The sequence below is a fragment of the Tenrec ecaudatus genome, unplaced genomic scaffold (genome assembly GCF_050624435.1).
Source record: "Tenrec ecaudatus isolate mTenEca1 unplaced genomic scaffold, mTenEca1.hap1 Scaffold_275, whole genome shotgun sequence".
Lineage (NCBI taxonomy): Eukaryota > Metazoa > Chordata > Mammalia > Afrosoricida > Tenrecidae > Tenrec > Tenrec ecaudatus.
The window spans coordinates 455555-472557 of record NW_027458919.1 but is presented as its reverse complement, the minus strand read 5'-3'; the positions used below and the strand labels follow the sequence as shown (position 1 = coordinate 472557).

General features: G+C 36.9%; 1 pseudogene; it reads left to right on the top strand.

Annotated features, from left to right (window-relative positions):
* The window catches only part of LOC142436446 (ribosome biogenesis protein BRX1 homolog pseudogene), a 47407-nt pseudogene extending 35809 nt beyond the window's left edge, over positions 1-11598 (top strand).
* Positions 11599-17003: the final 5405 nt, after the last annotated feature.

Below are 17003 nucleotides of genomic sequence, written 5' to 3'. Positions count from 1 at the left end.
GCTGATATCAAAGAGTTTAAGAAGAAAGAAAATATATTGAAACTGATCGTGGTAGCATTTGTACAATTATGCTTATTTTAATTGAAATATGGATTGTTCCAATATCTGTAAGAGCTCCCAAGCTTCTTTTTTTAAAAGGAAAATATAAAAAATTTAATCTATGCAATTTGAAGTATGGAGTTGTCATTTACTATGATGAGAAAGGCTACAGAAAGAGTAGATTGGGAGATAATTTTAGGAATTTTATTTTGGACATATTACATTTAAATACCTATGAGATTTCTAAGTGGAACTGTTGAAAAGTTAGATATGTAAGTCCTGAATTCAGAGGAGGCATCTGGGATGAAGATACACATGTGAGAATCATTAGCATGGATAGGACATATGGAGAGCCTCCAGAGAAGGTTGCAGATACAAACAGAACACGAGGAATGAGGTCTAAGTGATTAGGAGCAAAAATCAAGGACAATGACAGGGATCAGCCAGTGAGACCATAGGGAAGAAACAAAAGCAACTGGTGTCCTGGAATCCAAACGAAGAATTCCACATTGGAAGAATTTCACTATAGATTAAACTGTGCCAAATAGCACAGGATTTGGAATTGCCTGTTACAGTTATGTGAAAATCATTGGTCACCTTCTGAAAGGCCTGTGTCAGTAGAATCTTGGGGCAAAAACCTAGAGTAAAGAGAGAAATTGAAGCATTTGAAGAAAATGGCAACATGTGAGTTCATGTGCACATAGTCAGACATATTAATCTATAGTAAGGATTCTAGAATACTGAAACCAATGATTACTAAAAATACAGGGTTATGGTTTTTACTTTTACCTATTGAATCAGAATCTATGAGACTGGAGCTAGAAAATATATTTGTGGTCATTTTAATATTAATCCAAAAATGAGAAAAATCTTGTGCTTAGAGAGAATTAAAATAAATTAGTAAAACCAAAAATGTCTCCAGAACCCCATTTCACTGGTATATATCAGTGAAATATATCAACCTTTTAATGAAGACTATCACCAGTTCTACACAACTTTCCAAATTATAGGGGCAATGGGAACACTTCTCTGTTCATCTTATGATGCCAACATTCCCCTGCTAGCAAACGAGCAAAGAGTTCAAGAGAACTGAAACAGATAAACAGACCTCATGAACATAAATACAAACACTCTCAGAAATATCCATATACCAATTTCAGCAATATATAAACTGACGAATAGGAAAGTCAGGTGGAGTGCATCAGAGAATGCAAATGCAGTTCAACATTCAGAAATCAATCAATAGAATACATCTGATTAGCAGCCTTAAAGAAAACAGCAGATGATTCGATCAATTAGTGCAGAGCAGCATTTTTTAAAATTCAACAGGCATTCTAGATAAAAATTCTTAATAAAATAGGAACATATAACAATTCCCTTAGCCTGATAAGAGTTATATACAAAAATCTGTAGCTAACATTGTATTTAATGATGCAAACCTAAATGCTTCATCCCAAAAGTTGGGGAAAGGATAAGAATTTCTACTTTAATCAGCCCTAGACAGAAAATATGGCAAAGAAAGGAAGGAGAAATTTTTTTTAAAAAACATAAAAACACAGCAGGAGGCATAAAACCAACCCTTTTCAGAGGTGAAATATTTTTAATGTAAAAATATCTCAAAGAATCTACAAAGGACCTGTTAGAACTGGTGTTTAGCAAAGTTACAGGCCACATGATCAATTAAAAGAATGTATTTTTATGAACTAGTAATAATGAATTGGAATAAAAAATATCAAAATTAGTTCATGTAAAATATCTAAAACAACAAAATAGGAAATAATAATTACGATAATAAACCATGTATAGAGTCTGTATTCTCAGAATTATATAATACTAATTCAATAAATCAATGAAGAGACATCTAATGTTTTAATATCAAAAGTTTCAACCAATAATCATGTCAATTCTCCAAAAATTGACCTATAGAATTAAAACAATACCAATCAAAATTCCAGAAGACTGTTTTCTGGATATGAGTAAGCTCATTATAATATATGTTTGGAAAGGGGAAGGATCCTGAAGAGTCAAAGCAAGTGTGACAAATGAGAATAAAGCAGGAGGAATTATTTCACTTAATTGTAAGACTTCCTACATAGCCAGTGTAATTAAGATGACATGTTGCAGACACAGAGAAAGATATCAAGATCAATAAAGAACCCAGAAACAGAATGCTATAAAAATGACTAATTGATTTTGACAGATGTTGGAAAATATTTAATAGTTAAATAATGGATTGAAATGAAAATGTATAAAAACAGTACTAGGATAATGGGCCATTGAATTAGAAGAAAATAGTAACATCAACAAAAAAGAAGAATCTTGCCCTAAACCTCATACACAGTGCAAAAAAACAACTCAAAATGTAGCGGAGAAGTAAATAGAAACTATAAAACTATGAAAATTTTAATAGGAAAAAAATAGGAGAAGTAGCTCATGACACAAGATGTTCTTAGAGATTACAGGTAAATAACAGGGGGGAAATGGTCCAGGCTTGAATCACGTGCATTGTTCATAGAAAAGGTGAATCACTAGGCTTAGTTCACGGGGTGAGCTACTCTTCTGACAGTAGCCACTGACGTCAGAAATGCCAGCGGCACTCCCCAATAGCAAAGACCCTGAACATACAGATGAAAGGGAACGAGGAGAGAGCATTTCTCCAAAGGAAACAGTCATTTTCCCCAGAGGTATTAAGAAGAAAAATCAATAGAAGCCTAGTGATACCTCTTCATATTTTTTAAAATGTTACATGGTGTTACAACCTATTTCAGAGATTAATAAACAGCGAAATCTTCTCCACTCCTAAATTCATATAATTTTGAGTCTCTACAATTCAACACTTTGATAACCTCTTTGCAATTTTACCATCCAGTAGCCAATTTACTTTGCTTTAATAAGACATATTACCAAAATACTGTACTTTCAAAGCCATAGATGCTCTCGCCCTCTCCCTCATTGCACCATGTTAAATAATGATATACATTTTCAATCTATCTATGGTGGATGTTAGAATATGGCAGCTGTATTTGTTTTGCACGATGTAAAGTGAATGATAACATCTCACAGGCTGATTTATTTCCTTCTTTTCTAGCCGCAATGCTCTTACGGTGCTATTTCAGCTTAAAAATATGGATATTGAAGCCCCAGCTGTTTCAACTCTGGAGACTAGTTCTTCCTAGGAACCAACACATTACTTAAAATAGAAAGAAAAATACAAGACTACTTTGCAGGGCTACCTAAACCTAATAAACACCCAAAAAGAAAGAAAAACACGTAAATTGGGTTTTTTTAACATTGCAAGATTTCTTTTGGTAGGAACAAAATACGGGCATTCCCATGAAAATAACAAAATCGATTAAAGCAGGGATTCTTATTAGTGTTGTCCTTGTTATTCTCACAGACACAAAAAGACCTCATCCAAAGTTCAATTATATTTGTGGCATAACCAGTAGGTAAAGCAAATTATATATATCAAGCTAAATGTTTAGGATGTGAAGTAACAGACATTTCTTTTTAAAAATTGTTGTGTTTTATGGTTTTTTTAACTTTAAAAGAATATAACAGATTTTATCTCCATTAAGAAAATAATGCATGCAGAGGTTGAAGCAGTGATTTATACTGTGACATAATCTGTTTTTGACACAAAAAGTACTTGTCAAAAATGAGAGACAAAAAAGCAATATGCTAAGTGTTTTCAGGGGAGCAAGGAATAACTGGATTTATCAGTCGATAATACCTCTGACATAAATAATTATTGAAAAGTGACAGCTACATGATGTGATTTAGGTGCTCCAACCTCCTGCAACTAACGAGACCAGAAATATCCATTTTGTGTTTCGGAGTCATTTTGCTGTAACGTAATTGAACTCGTAGTCATTGCAACAAGTGCTATAGTAATTGCATTAGTAATGGGCCAGTCATATCGTGAATAACTTCCTTCATTGAATACTTGTGTTCACTGTGTAGCTGGTGCTCTGACTCAAAATGGGGTTCAATTTGGCAGTAGAGAAGCATAGATTTAATCCTTAATCTTCCATCTGTCTCGTATGAATAATTTTATTTTTCTGAATACAAAAAAGGAAAAGAAAAACCATGAGGTTAAATAATGATATGGAGTGTTAACTGGTCACGATTGACAAAAAAAATGGTGGAAGATTAATTTTGGAAGATGTGATGTAGTTGAGAGTCTGCAGAAAGGCAGTGTACTTTCATAAAAACCAAAGATCAATGTCTGTTTCTTATGGCTCTAGGAAAAAACAATGTCTTCTCAAAATATTTTTCTCAGAAGACACAAACTGCTTTGAGACTTCAAAAACTCACATTTACACATTTTTAACTGTTTCACTCTGGTGCAAACTATGGATTTTCATACTCCAAGTTCATTTTTACATGATAGTGTGAACTAGGGATTCAAAGAGGTGGCTGGTGACTTCTTACTTTTATAAGACCACCCTGCCCACCCAACTACCAACAAAAAACCCCTAGTAGTTTGTTGAATTTATTATCCTAAAGATTTGATTTTATGCTAATATTCTGTCTTCATTTTAGTAAGGGATTTAAGGTACCTCTCTAATGCACTTAATGCTGCTATAGCATGAAGAACAAGTGTAGACAGATATCTGCTCATTGTTGTATAATCACGTGATTCGTTTTGCATGTTCAAAATTGGCTAGATGCTAACTAAACCCAATACCCTCTTGGAGCACAAACTCTAGTTCATTTTCCTTTCTCCCTCAGAGTTAGGAACGATGTGTCTGAGTTCTAGCCAATGTAATACAGAGAATTAAAGGATGCTACCGTCAGGGCCAAATCCCATTCTTTCTGTACCTTCCCTTATGACGGAACAATGTCTGATTGCTAGAGGAAGGAATAGCCAGGATACATGGAGGCCTAGCTGAATCCACAAATACGCTTGAGGAAGTCTGCTCATATGGCGTGCTGCGGAGCAACAAGCTCTTCTTGTATTAAACAAATGTAGAGTGAGAATGTCTCTAATTCACTAGCGTAAAGTCGTGTTAGCTAATACATGCCTCACTCTAAAGGCGAGTTAATGTACTTATTAAGTTTAGCTTGGTCCTCTGGTGATCTACCTGAGAAGAGCTTGCCCTTGTTTCTGCTCCTCGTGGGCGTGAACCTCTCTGCACACACATATGGAATAGACTGGGCCCTAGCTGAGAGTCTGGTGAGGAGCCTGGATTAGAACTGAAAGCAGAGCCATCAGCTGCGCCCGTCTGAAGTCATGTAAACCTGACTGAAACGGAAGATCTGTAAACAAGAAGAGAGCATCCTTGTGCTGAATCGTGACGTTTGGAGGTGGTTTGCCAAATGCAACAATGTAGCAATAGTGGGGTGATACAGAGAATCCTAATGTAGTGTGGTTAAGAGTACAGATTGTGAATGCAACCCGTTTTCTGTCCAATCTCTACCATTCACCGGTTACGTTTTATGGGAGCAAGTTATTTAAGCTATGCTTCAGTCATCTTAATCATAAAATGAGACAATAATAGAATTTATCTCAAAAATCGAATATGTCAAAGTTCCTACAACAGTAGCTAGCACACAGTTACTACGTTACTAGTGTGTTTGATAAATAAAATAAACCAATCAATGTGTTGAGAAAGCACTTCTATCAAGAACGTAACCACGTTATGAAGTTGTCTTATTCGAGCCCGAGAAATGTGTCCAAAGTGTGATTCTTGATTGTTGACAATAAGTGGCCTTGGAGAGAATGTTAAGCACAATTGCAATGTGCATAGGACTCCACAAGCAAGCTAAAATTAGTTTGGAAAATAACTAGAACTGTTATCCCTCTACCTGTAATTTTTGCTTCTTCTTCTTGAGTATAATTAAACCACATTTTTAGGTCTCCCTGGTAAAAAACATGGCCATTTCTACATTGGCTTCTTCGGCCGGTCGGTTCTTGGTGTGGGTTTGGCAAACGTGCTTCCCTGCTGGAGGAGAGCAACTCTAATTAATTTAGGGTTCTTAATGTAGGAGGGTGACTCTGGTAAGGTCAAGGCTAACAATTCTGTTTCAAATCAAATATAACCTCTGCACCAGGAAGGAAGTGTTTCATTCCTGTAATTTCTATTCTATCTTGAGAAAATCACTCAGTAAGCAACTTCAGATCTTAATTCTCCATTACTTACTGAAAAGTTTTGTTTGCCGCTTAGGAAGCAATGTCCAAAACACTTCTCAGAAAAGATGCTTACCCAAAAGAAACTTTAGAATTATGTATGTCCACCCTGCAGCCATGCAGGCAGGGGAAGTTCTCATGATTGAAGGCCAAATGTACCCAATGCAATGATCACTTTGTAAAAAGAAAAAAACAGCAACAACAAAAAAAAAAACACTTTAGAAACTGTGTATAATCTTCCAATCAGATACACTATCACCCAATTTTGTAACTATTACTTAAATATCTACCAATTGTTGAATTTTTATTAAAACTCCATATATAAACACTGTGAATTGTCTCCCCCTTGTCTCAGTTAAGAATCCTCTGTAAATTGACGCCTCTCTCAATAAAAGCTCTTTTCTTTTCATTTCAATCAGACTCTCCCAGTTTTTTCTAAGACACTGTAGTCAAAGCCAGTATAATAAAATGTTTAAGGGTTATGTTTGTTCAATTATTCCTTCAGATGAGTCAAAATCCTGTTTTTTAATTCTGGATTTAAAAACCTAGGTTTTAACAACCTAGGACTTGGACCCTGGCCCAGACACTGGATTTCACTTTTCTCATCAATGACATAGAACCAATAATAGTGCTTAGGAACCCCGATGCTATCATGGTAAAGTAGTCTGATCTCTGCTGCTAACTGAAAGCTCGGTGGTTCAGCCCACCAGAGGCTCCGTAGAAGAAAAGACCAGCTGTTCTGTTCCCATAAAGGTTACAGCCCAGGAGGGTGGCACAGTTTTACTCTCACATGACTCTGTAAGTCAGAATCATCAGTACGCAATAGTATTTAGCTCCAAAAAGTTCTTTCCAGAACTGTTAGCTGCTGTATAGAAAATATTTTCATACAGTATGTAATTTACACTTGTAATTTACTATAAATCGAAACAGATTAATTATTATTAATTTGGGCAAACAATTTTATGATCTATAAGGTCAGTTTTAGCGTACTGTAGTTTGTAACTTCAAAGTATTATTTATGCAAATTCACCAAAAGGTAACCTTCTTTGTTTGATTTAGGCAAAGTGGATTTTTAAAAAAGAGAATGTAAAACCAACAAAAAACAAAACTGTAATATTTCTCTCCTGAAATACCACAAATTTCTTCAGCTTTTATGGTCATATTTTATTGGCATATCATTATAATATAAATCATAAAAAGGATTCTTTTCATTATGTCTATGTTATCTTCTATTTTATTCTTATGTAAATGTCTCTACCTTGTATTTGTTAACAATATTTATGTTATTAATCAAAAGAGCCCTCAAGTCACATTTATTTCAATAGCCAATTAATTTTAAAAGTACTGGGTGTGGATTATTTGAACCAGTAAGCCACAGTGTTTTGATCTTTTACATGAAAATAACTGTAATGCCCCAGCTTGACTGAGAAAAGATATAAAAAGAATGATTGCTATAAATCAGAAAACATTCATGACTTGCTGGAGGTGTAACAACTGTTGATTTAAAGTTTGCATCTTTGATAACATGATGCTGCTGGGAAGATAACATCTTTTTGACAAAGCGGTGAACATAAAAATTACAAGGATTTACTCAATATTTAGATATTTTCTCTGTATCACTTACAGGAATAAACTATTGTATGCACTTACACCAAAATTGAATTATACTATACCTCATCAAGAAATTTTACAATAAATTCAGTATTTCCTTGTTACAGAGGTATACTGCAGATGTGTCACATCACAAATACAAATAACTTAAATAACCCTCAGTTTAGAGAAATGGTCTACTATCGTTATGTACAAGTAGTTTCTACTATTGCAATACAAACACAGAATCTAGCACACACCTGGAGTATTATTCATTCTCTTCTATTATCAGCTGGAAGTCAGTGATTGAAAAATTAGGTGACAAAACAGAAAAGGTATTGCATTGACTGGGGAAGAAAACACATCTCAAAAGTTAAATTTTGAAAATGTATACAAGAGAATAACGTTACCAAGCAGTATGAAATAATAATAGTGTTTTTATGTATCTAAAAGTTGCTGCATTATGTACCTATCCTTCACTGTTGACTCACAAACTAGGAAATTTTATGCTGAAGTTTTGTGTTTCTCATATATCAGTGAAGTGCACACAGAACATCATCAAGGAAGAGCCATAGAATAAAATTCCAATCCTCTATTCAGAGTAAAACTAAGAGGTCAAAAGGGAAATAGAGAGCCCAGGAAAAGAAACTCAATGTTCTGACATTCTGAGAGAGAGATGAACAGTTATATAGAAAAGTGGGGTAAGAAGAAGGTGAGCGCGATGGCAGGATTAGGGATTATGTATAGGAAAACAGCAAATTGAACAGTGCAAGGTTAGCTAATCCACCCTCCAACCTAGAAAGTGATCCTCTGAAACATCTCCCTGGATAACCGTGCTGAGGCATGCTGCTCAAATACTCCTGCAAGACCACTCTGGCAAACACACATTTTGTTGCAAATAGCATCCTTGACTCCTCCATTGTTGGCTATTCAGGTTCTAAATGTTCCAGGAATGTCAGAAGGCTCCAAACAGCAGGCAGTACACTTCTGAAGGCAAAATAGAAAACAAAGTAGATAGTAGTCAAAAAGTAAATAGGTAGCTAAATAGTAATCAATGAAGCCTCGATTCAGACTCAGGTGAGTTATTTCAATCATGCCAATCACCCCAGTTTTGAGAAACTATCACACAGTAATATTGAGAATGACACAAGTAGTGATATAATATGTCTCTTCCCTTAAACGAAACTCATTTTGCTTCCTTTTTTCCTGTGAATTTCACTTAACTTATTAACAGTTTTGCTTTTTATTGAATATTTTAAAAATATTTTTTTCTCTTTACCCAAGACTTTCTTGCAATATCATTGTGCTACATACGCACTCCACTGCCCTACCCAATTGGAATATATTTTAATACTCAAATATATTTTTAATACTCAAATAAAATTATTTGAATTTTATTAAAATTAATACTCAATAATTAAAATTAATACTCAAATAAAATTATTTGAATCCCAAGCCAGGTGCTCAGGAAATTCCAAACCCCAGTTGCCTTACCTCCTAAGAACTAGATTGAGGTTGCCTACATTCCTTCTAGATAACGCTCACCCTGTAGTTTTATCCTGCGTTTCTGCCTTCATTCCTCAAGCTGTGTGTGCAAAAAAAAGTTATTGAAGGTTTCAAAAGAACAGAAAGCAGCTTTAAGTTGAACATCAGACATCATGGTTCATTAAGGGATGTTTTCAACAAATATTTAGTAGGCATCTACCGTGTGCCATCATTGTTCAAAACCATGGAGAAACGGTAGTAAACACAACAGATGAAACTCCCTGCTTTAATCAAGCTTGCAGTTTCATGAGGGAGACAGATAATAAGCAAAGTACACAAGCAAAATGTATAAATTATAGAATGATAGGTGTTATTAAAAGAGACTCTGTGGAAGAAAACAGATTTATATGAGACAGCGGGAAAGAAGATTGACTGAAGGTATTATTTTGGTAATAGAATCAAGAAAATAAGGGGGGAACCTAGATATATGCTGATAAAGTATGTCTTAGAAATAAGAAAAAAAAGACTTTGATATAGGTGTTCCACCTTGAACTTGAGCTAGGCCTTCCCCTTGGAAGTTAGTGTTCTGGTAAGGAAGATGATAGGACTATGGTTCTTAATACCTCCTTCCCAGAATTTCTCTCAGGTAGCAGATGAGCAACTCAGAAATTATTTTTATTTCATTAGAAAATAATGGTGGTTCTCTTTATTATAACGGAATATTATAATATTCAAAATTCTGTCTTAGAGTCTAGCTCGGTATAACTGAAAATTATTACATACATACATACACATACACAAAACCAATCTTTGTTACAACACACAAATCCAATTCCAACCTCTGGTTATAAGATCATAGCCAATTAGAGTTGTGTTAGGGCTAGGATGAGGGTGAGGGTTAGGGTTAGGGTTAGGTTAGGGATTAAAACAAGATCATAACCATCTGCCCTCACTTTGACTCTCTAGTTGTACTCCAATTGTCCACCGCCCTTGAACTCTTTAATAGAAGTGGTGCCTCCTAATTCAGAACGATTCCAGCATCTTAATTGTGAACAATGTGTTTACATTGAACCAAATTCAAAACAAAAAAAGAGTGATAAAAATAAAAACACAGAAATAATTCATCTGATGGACTAATGGATCATGTAAACATTCTAAGACCAAAACACGTAGATGGTGCATGTTTGTTGACCACTATCAACTGCTCTGAGCAGCATCACAGTAGGATGTCATGAACATGACGAGTGGAAAATGTGGAACATAATTCAAAAGCATTAAAAAGATCATATTAGATGGCATGGAAACCTGGTCATCCAAGCCAAGACATGAAAATGGAACCAAAAAGATGTCCCATCACCGGCTAAGCAGCATGACACTGCAAAGGAGGCACAAGAGGAATACATAGACCATATCCCAGGCCCTGTCAGCAAGGGCAAGTGGAAGAATAAGGATCAAGTTCTCATCTATTCTTCCAGAGGAGTAAATTTCAGAACAAGATGCTTAATGCAAGATTTAAGAATGGTGATGCCTCGTTCAAAAGCAGATACTAAAATAGATCATAAAGATAAGTTATTCGTGATTAATGAGGCCTACTAAATGAAAAACTAATAAGTGCATCTATTTTGAGGCCAAGAAAAAGCAGCATCTTTATATGTGGCTTTCAAATTCACCTCACGGACCATCTGCTAAATTCCTTGTTCAGAATAATCATACCCTAGCTGAACTCAAGTTGACTGGAAGCTGTTTGCAGGTTTCTCGGCCCCTTTTGTGTCTTGACCCTGTATTGGATGAATCCCACAGGATACTTTGTTAAAAGACTGCTAAATTCAGATCTTCTGGATGCCCCACTGTCGCCCCAGCTGACCTCCTTGTCAGCCCTTTATGAATCATGTGTTTGCTTTCAGCATTGTGGATAATCGGTTATGGGTGCAGAATTTCCAGATTATAGAGGAAGATGCTGCTCTGGTAGAGATAGGGAACGTTTTGTCTTAAACTTTATCCAGATTTTCCAGGGAAGGCTCAGAGCACCAACTTCATAGGAAAACCCTATTCAGTCACCAAACACGCAGCCGTATCAAGAAATCCATCACAGCTGCAAAATACAAAGCACGACAGCAAGGGAGGAGGTGCAGAAACGGAGAAAGAAAGAGCCCACGACTGAGCTGCCCATGGTCCCCTGCAGATGTGCTCAACCCCCAGCCGAGGAAAAGTCCATCAAAATTGAGTGGGTGAAATCAGAGCCCCGGGTGGGATTGAAAACCAGGAAGAAAAAGATCTACAAAAGGCAACGAAAAATGCCACAGAAGATGAGCAGTGGGGGTGCGAAAGGAGTCCAGTTGTTTTGTATTTAATTTACATTCAGAGTGTTAATATTTCCATTATCCAGAGCTGTGTAACTCATGCAATTTTAAAGAAAAAAATGAAATACCAGAATCATTTTGTATGGATTTAATGGTGTCGGTATGTTTCTAAATAAAATGGTATCACAACTCAAAAACAAACAAACAGGTTAACCTCTTGGAAAGATCAGGTGGGATCCCCACGAAAGCTTCAGCTCTGAGTCTGAACAGGGGATATGGGATACATGATGAAATACTGAGGGGATTGGAGTGGATTATTTTAATCATAAGGTGTATGACTCATTGTATGTAAAACTATGACCATCTCTGTAAACCTTCACCTAATTCACAGTAATTTTTAATAAAAAAGTTAAAAATATTCTATTCAGAATATTCAAAAGTAACCCCAAAGCCTTACGTTCTTAGTGGTGACAACATTCCAATCATAATAAACTGGGTTCCTGGAGGTACTGTTTGCATTGTCTAGACATAAAAACAAAGCGAACAGAAAAGCATGGGTCTGGTTTGATGAGACCAAAAGAGTGAAGGGGAGAAGAGATCTCCCGGGCCACGTCTAACTCCCGTTGGGGGCTTTCCGAAGTGTTGTACAGCAGCAGCAGACTGTCATCAGCTGGAAGGTCCTCAAAAGGAATAGGGAGAGGTGTTTTTGGGTAAGGAAAAGATGGTACCCATCCCATGGTGTGCACCACCTCCACAACTTCTTCTAGGCCAGTAGGCTGAAATAGCCGCGTCATTTACATAAGAAGGAAAAGAAGGAAGTGAATAAATGCTGAAAAGAGTCACAACTCTCTGGAATATCAAAGACTCAGATTAGTGCTAGGGGACATCACATTGGTTCCAGCGCATGGAAACATTATGGACAGAAGACGGAAACACTGCCAGGGTCAGGCTGCATTCACAATCACTTCTATGAGTCATCCCAGTGATGCAGCCTCGGTGTGGTGCCAATGCAGGGTCATGAGGCCCTGGCTTCTCAAAGCAGGGTGGGTCATCATGACACGGATGGAGAAAAGGCTTACAGGAGCAAAGCCTTTGGGACTTGGACTTGCTGATGGGCTCTGACCCAAAATGAGAAGGAAGCACCGCAAATGCCATTGGTCATCATCAGAACTTGGAATGCATAGACTACGACGCTAGGAAATTCAGAAGTTGTGAAAAATGAAAGGAAACACATAAAGATTGATGGTCTAGGCTTTAGTGAGCTGAAATGGACTGGTATTAGCCATTTTGAATGAAAAAATCTTATGAATTATGATGCTGGGAATGATAGATTCAAGAGGAATGGTGTCTGATTTATTGTCAAAAAGGACATTTCACTGCTGTTTGTGATAGCATAATATCTATCCAAATGCAAGTTAATAAGTCAATATACTATATATACTTCAGTATAAGCTGACCCGAATATCAGCCGAGGCACCTAATTTTACCACAAAAATGGCATTAAAATGTGCCGAAAAACTCCACTTATACACAAATATTTATGATAATTATTATTCAAATTTATACACCAATCACTAATGCTACTGATGCAGAAATTAAAGATTTCTACCAACTCTTCATTCTGAACTTGGTTAATTATGCAATCAAGATGCATTGATTATTATTGGAAATTGGATCACAAAAGTTAGAAGCCGAGAAGAAGGAACAGTATAGAAATGATGCTAGAGATTGCATTAGAGACTTTTGCAAGACCAATGCAAATATATTTTTTTCAAAGCAAATACCATTGTTCAATATAAAAAGTGACTGTCCACATAGACTTCTCCATATGGAATATGTAGGAAACAAAATTGATTCCATCTGTAAGAAGAAACAAGGAGGAAGCTCAATATTAGCAGGTAAGCCAGACCAGGGAATGACTGTAAAACAGGACATCATTTGTTTATATGTAATTTGACTGTGAAGCAGAAATTAAACAAGTCCACCAGAGCCAAAATAGGACTTGAGTAGATCCCACCTGAGAATATCGCAAGGACAGATTTGATACATTGAACACAACATGAACGATGAGACCTGAGTTGCTGAGACAACATCAAGAACATCATTCATCATCGTGCCTATCTATCTCCTGGAGGGTTTGTGCTCTTTCATTGCACTATTCTTTACCAAGCATGGTGTTCGTTTCCAAAGACTGCTCACCCCTGATGATATAACCAAAGTATGGGAGGTGAAGCCTTGTCACTCGCACATCCAAGGAGTATTCTGACTGGACTTCCTCCAAAAGAGATCCGAGGGTTCTTATAGGACTGCATATTACGCTCAATATGCTTCACCAACACTATAATTCAAAGCCAGGAATTCTGCTCTGAGTTTTCTTCATTGCCTGATTTTCAGCTGGGTATAAATCAATGAAAATATAATGACTTTGTGAGTCAGGAGCACTTTAGTCCTCAAGGTGATTTACTTATCTCGTTTAACATGTAAAGAGGACTTCTGCAGCAGATTTGCGCAAAGCAATATTGTAGTTGACTTCTTGACTACTGCTTCCATGGGTGTTGATTGTGGAGTCAAGTAAAAACATCTTTGTCAACTTCAAAAAAATAAAAGAAAACAACATCATTCATGAAGAAAGCAAAAGATCATTAAAAGCATAGGAAAGAAGAAAAGATCAAAGTGAATGTCAGAAGAGACTCTGAAATTTGCTCTTAATCCTAGAGTAGCTAAAGCAAATGGGGGCGGGGCTTAGAAAGTCAAAGAGTTAAACAGAACATTTCAAATGGCAGATTGAGAAGACAAAGTAAAATATTATAATGAAATATACAAAATGAATAACACATTCAGCATATCTTAAATGGAAAGAACTCAAGAAAAAAAATCAAGCCTCAAGATGAAATTCTAAAAGATTCTATGGCCAAAATATTGAGTGATACAGTCGCTGTACCAAAAAGAACTAGTTGACACGCAACCATTTCAAGAGGTAGCATATAAACAAGAATCAAAGTTACTAGAGAAAGAAGTTCAAGCTACACTGAGAGCCTTAACCAAAAACAAGGCTCCAGGATAGTCAATAGAATAGCAATTAAAATGTTTCAACAAGCTCACGAAGCATAGAAGCACTCACTGGTCTATGCCAGGAAATTTAGTAAACAGCTACTTGGTCAACTGACTGGAAGAGATCCATATTTGTACCCATTCCAAAGAAAGGCGACATGCTCATATTATAGAACCAGATCATTGATATAACATACAAGTAAAATTTTGCTGAATATCGTCCAACAACAGTTGCAGCAGAATATCAACAGGGAGCTTCAGGTCCAACTTGGAAGAGAGCATGTAACGAGTAATATCATTGCTGATATCAGATGAATCTTGGATGAAATGAGAGATTTCCAAAAAGATGTTTACTTGCGTTTTATTGACTATGGAAAGGCGTTCAACTATTTAGATCTCAACAAACTAAGGATAGACTTAAAAAGAATAGGAATTCCAGAGCACTTTGTCATGCGCCTGTGGAACTTGTACCTGGATCAAGGAGCTCTTTTACAAACAGATCAAGAGAATACCGCATAACTAAAAGTGAGGATAGATGTGCATTGGGGTTGTGTCCACCAGCCATATTTACTCAATTTGTATGCTAAGCAAATCATCAGAGGAGCTGGATTACAGGAAGAAGGCGGTGGCTTATTAACAATCTGTGATGTACAGATGACACCACTTTGCTTGCTGAAAGTGAGGAGCACTTGCTGATGAAGATCAAGTCAGCCTTCAGTAGGGATTACAATTCAATGTGAAGAAGACCAAACTCCTCATGATGGGACCAATAGGTAGCATCATGATAAATAAAGAAAAGGTTGTCTAGAATTTTATCTTGCTTGAATCTGCAAACAATGCTCATGGAAACAGCAATTAAGAAATCAAAGGACACGTGCATTAGGTCAATCTGCTGCACAAAACCTCTTTAAAGTGTTGCAAAGCAAGGGTGTTACTTTGTGGACTAAGGTGCGCCTGACTCGTCATATTTTCAGTCATCTCATATAATAGTGAAAGTTTGGTGTTCAATAAGGAAGACCAAAGAATAAACATTGGATATGAATTATGATGCTGGCAAAGATTGAAAGTGGCAAAAGAACAAAGAGATTTATCATGGAAGAAGTAGAGCCAGAACTCTCCTTAGAGGCAAGGATGATTAAACTTTGTCTCAAGTACGTTAGACAAGTTGTCAGGAGAGACCAGTTCCCAGAGAACAGCCCGTCTCCTAAAGTAGAGGGCCAGTGAAAAAGAAGGCCTTGCTCAAGATGGATCAACACAGTGGCTGCAACAGCAGGTTCAAGTGTAAGAACAATTATGAGCATGGTGCAAGACCAGGCAGTGTTTTGTTCGGATTTATGTAGCAAAGAGTTGGAACTGGCGATTTTGATTTCAGGTTCTCATCCATATAGTTCAATTTTCAAAAATTGTATGTTGAGCATAGAGTTTGAAAAAGTATACGGAAATAACAAAACCCCAACCACATCTGTTCCGGTTTTAAACCACGCAGTATCCCTCTGGGCTGTCTTATCCACTGGCAATGTCCGTGCATAGAGTATTATAGACGCTGATGCAGGAGGACAGGTTTGACCCCATTTGACTCAAAATGTATCACTGGTATTACAAAATTCTATCATATGATCTCCAACATTGTTTCCATCACCACAGCCATCTTTTCCAAACTCAAAATCATCTTTTTATCCAAATTTCTAACCACTAGTAATTGACAATACATCTTGATAGCACATCTCATCAAATTGAGAATGCAGAACACGGTCAAACTCTTTAAGTCCCTCATCTTTGGCATTAGTGGCCAAAGTGTACATTTGAATAATAGTCATATTAGTTGGTCTTCCTTGAAGACGTCTGGTCATTATCCTACCTCTGCTCATCTTGTACTTCAATTACTGTTGCCACCAGTGCTGTGAAGTCAGCTCCAACTCAGAGAAGGAAATCTCACAGCCCCTGAATCCATGCCGACTCCCAGAAACTCCAGAGAACAAGAACTGCCCCCAGGAAGTTCAGGCGCCATCTTTCCCCTCAGGAGTGCTGGTGGTTTCACTCTGCTGACCTTGGGGTTAGCAGCCCCAGAGTGAAACACTGTCTTGTCCTGCAACACTTCCACAAATGTTACGTTGGAGTCCTCTGTCGCAGCCATTGTGGCAAGCTGTCTTCTGGAAAGTTACTCTTTTTTTGCTGCCTGTCTACTTGACCAAGCACAGTGTGCTTTTTCAGGAACTGGTCTCTCCTGAGAACATATCCAAAGTATGTGAGACAATGTCTTGCCATCTTTGCTTCTAAGGAGCATTCTGGTTGTACTTCTGTCCAAGACAGGTTTGTTTGTTCTTCCGTTAGGCCGTGGTACTTGCACTATTCATCCCCAGCACCATAATTCAAATACATCACTCTTTAGCGAAGACCCTGATTTA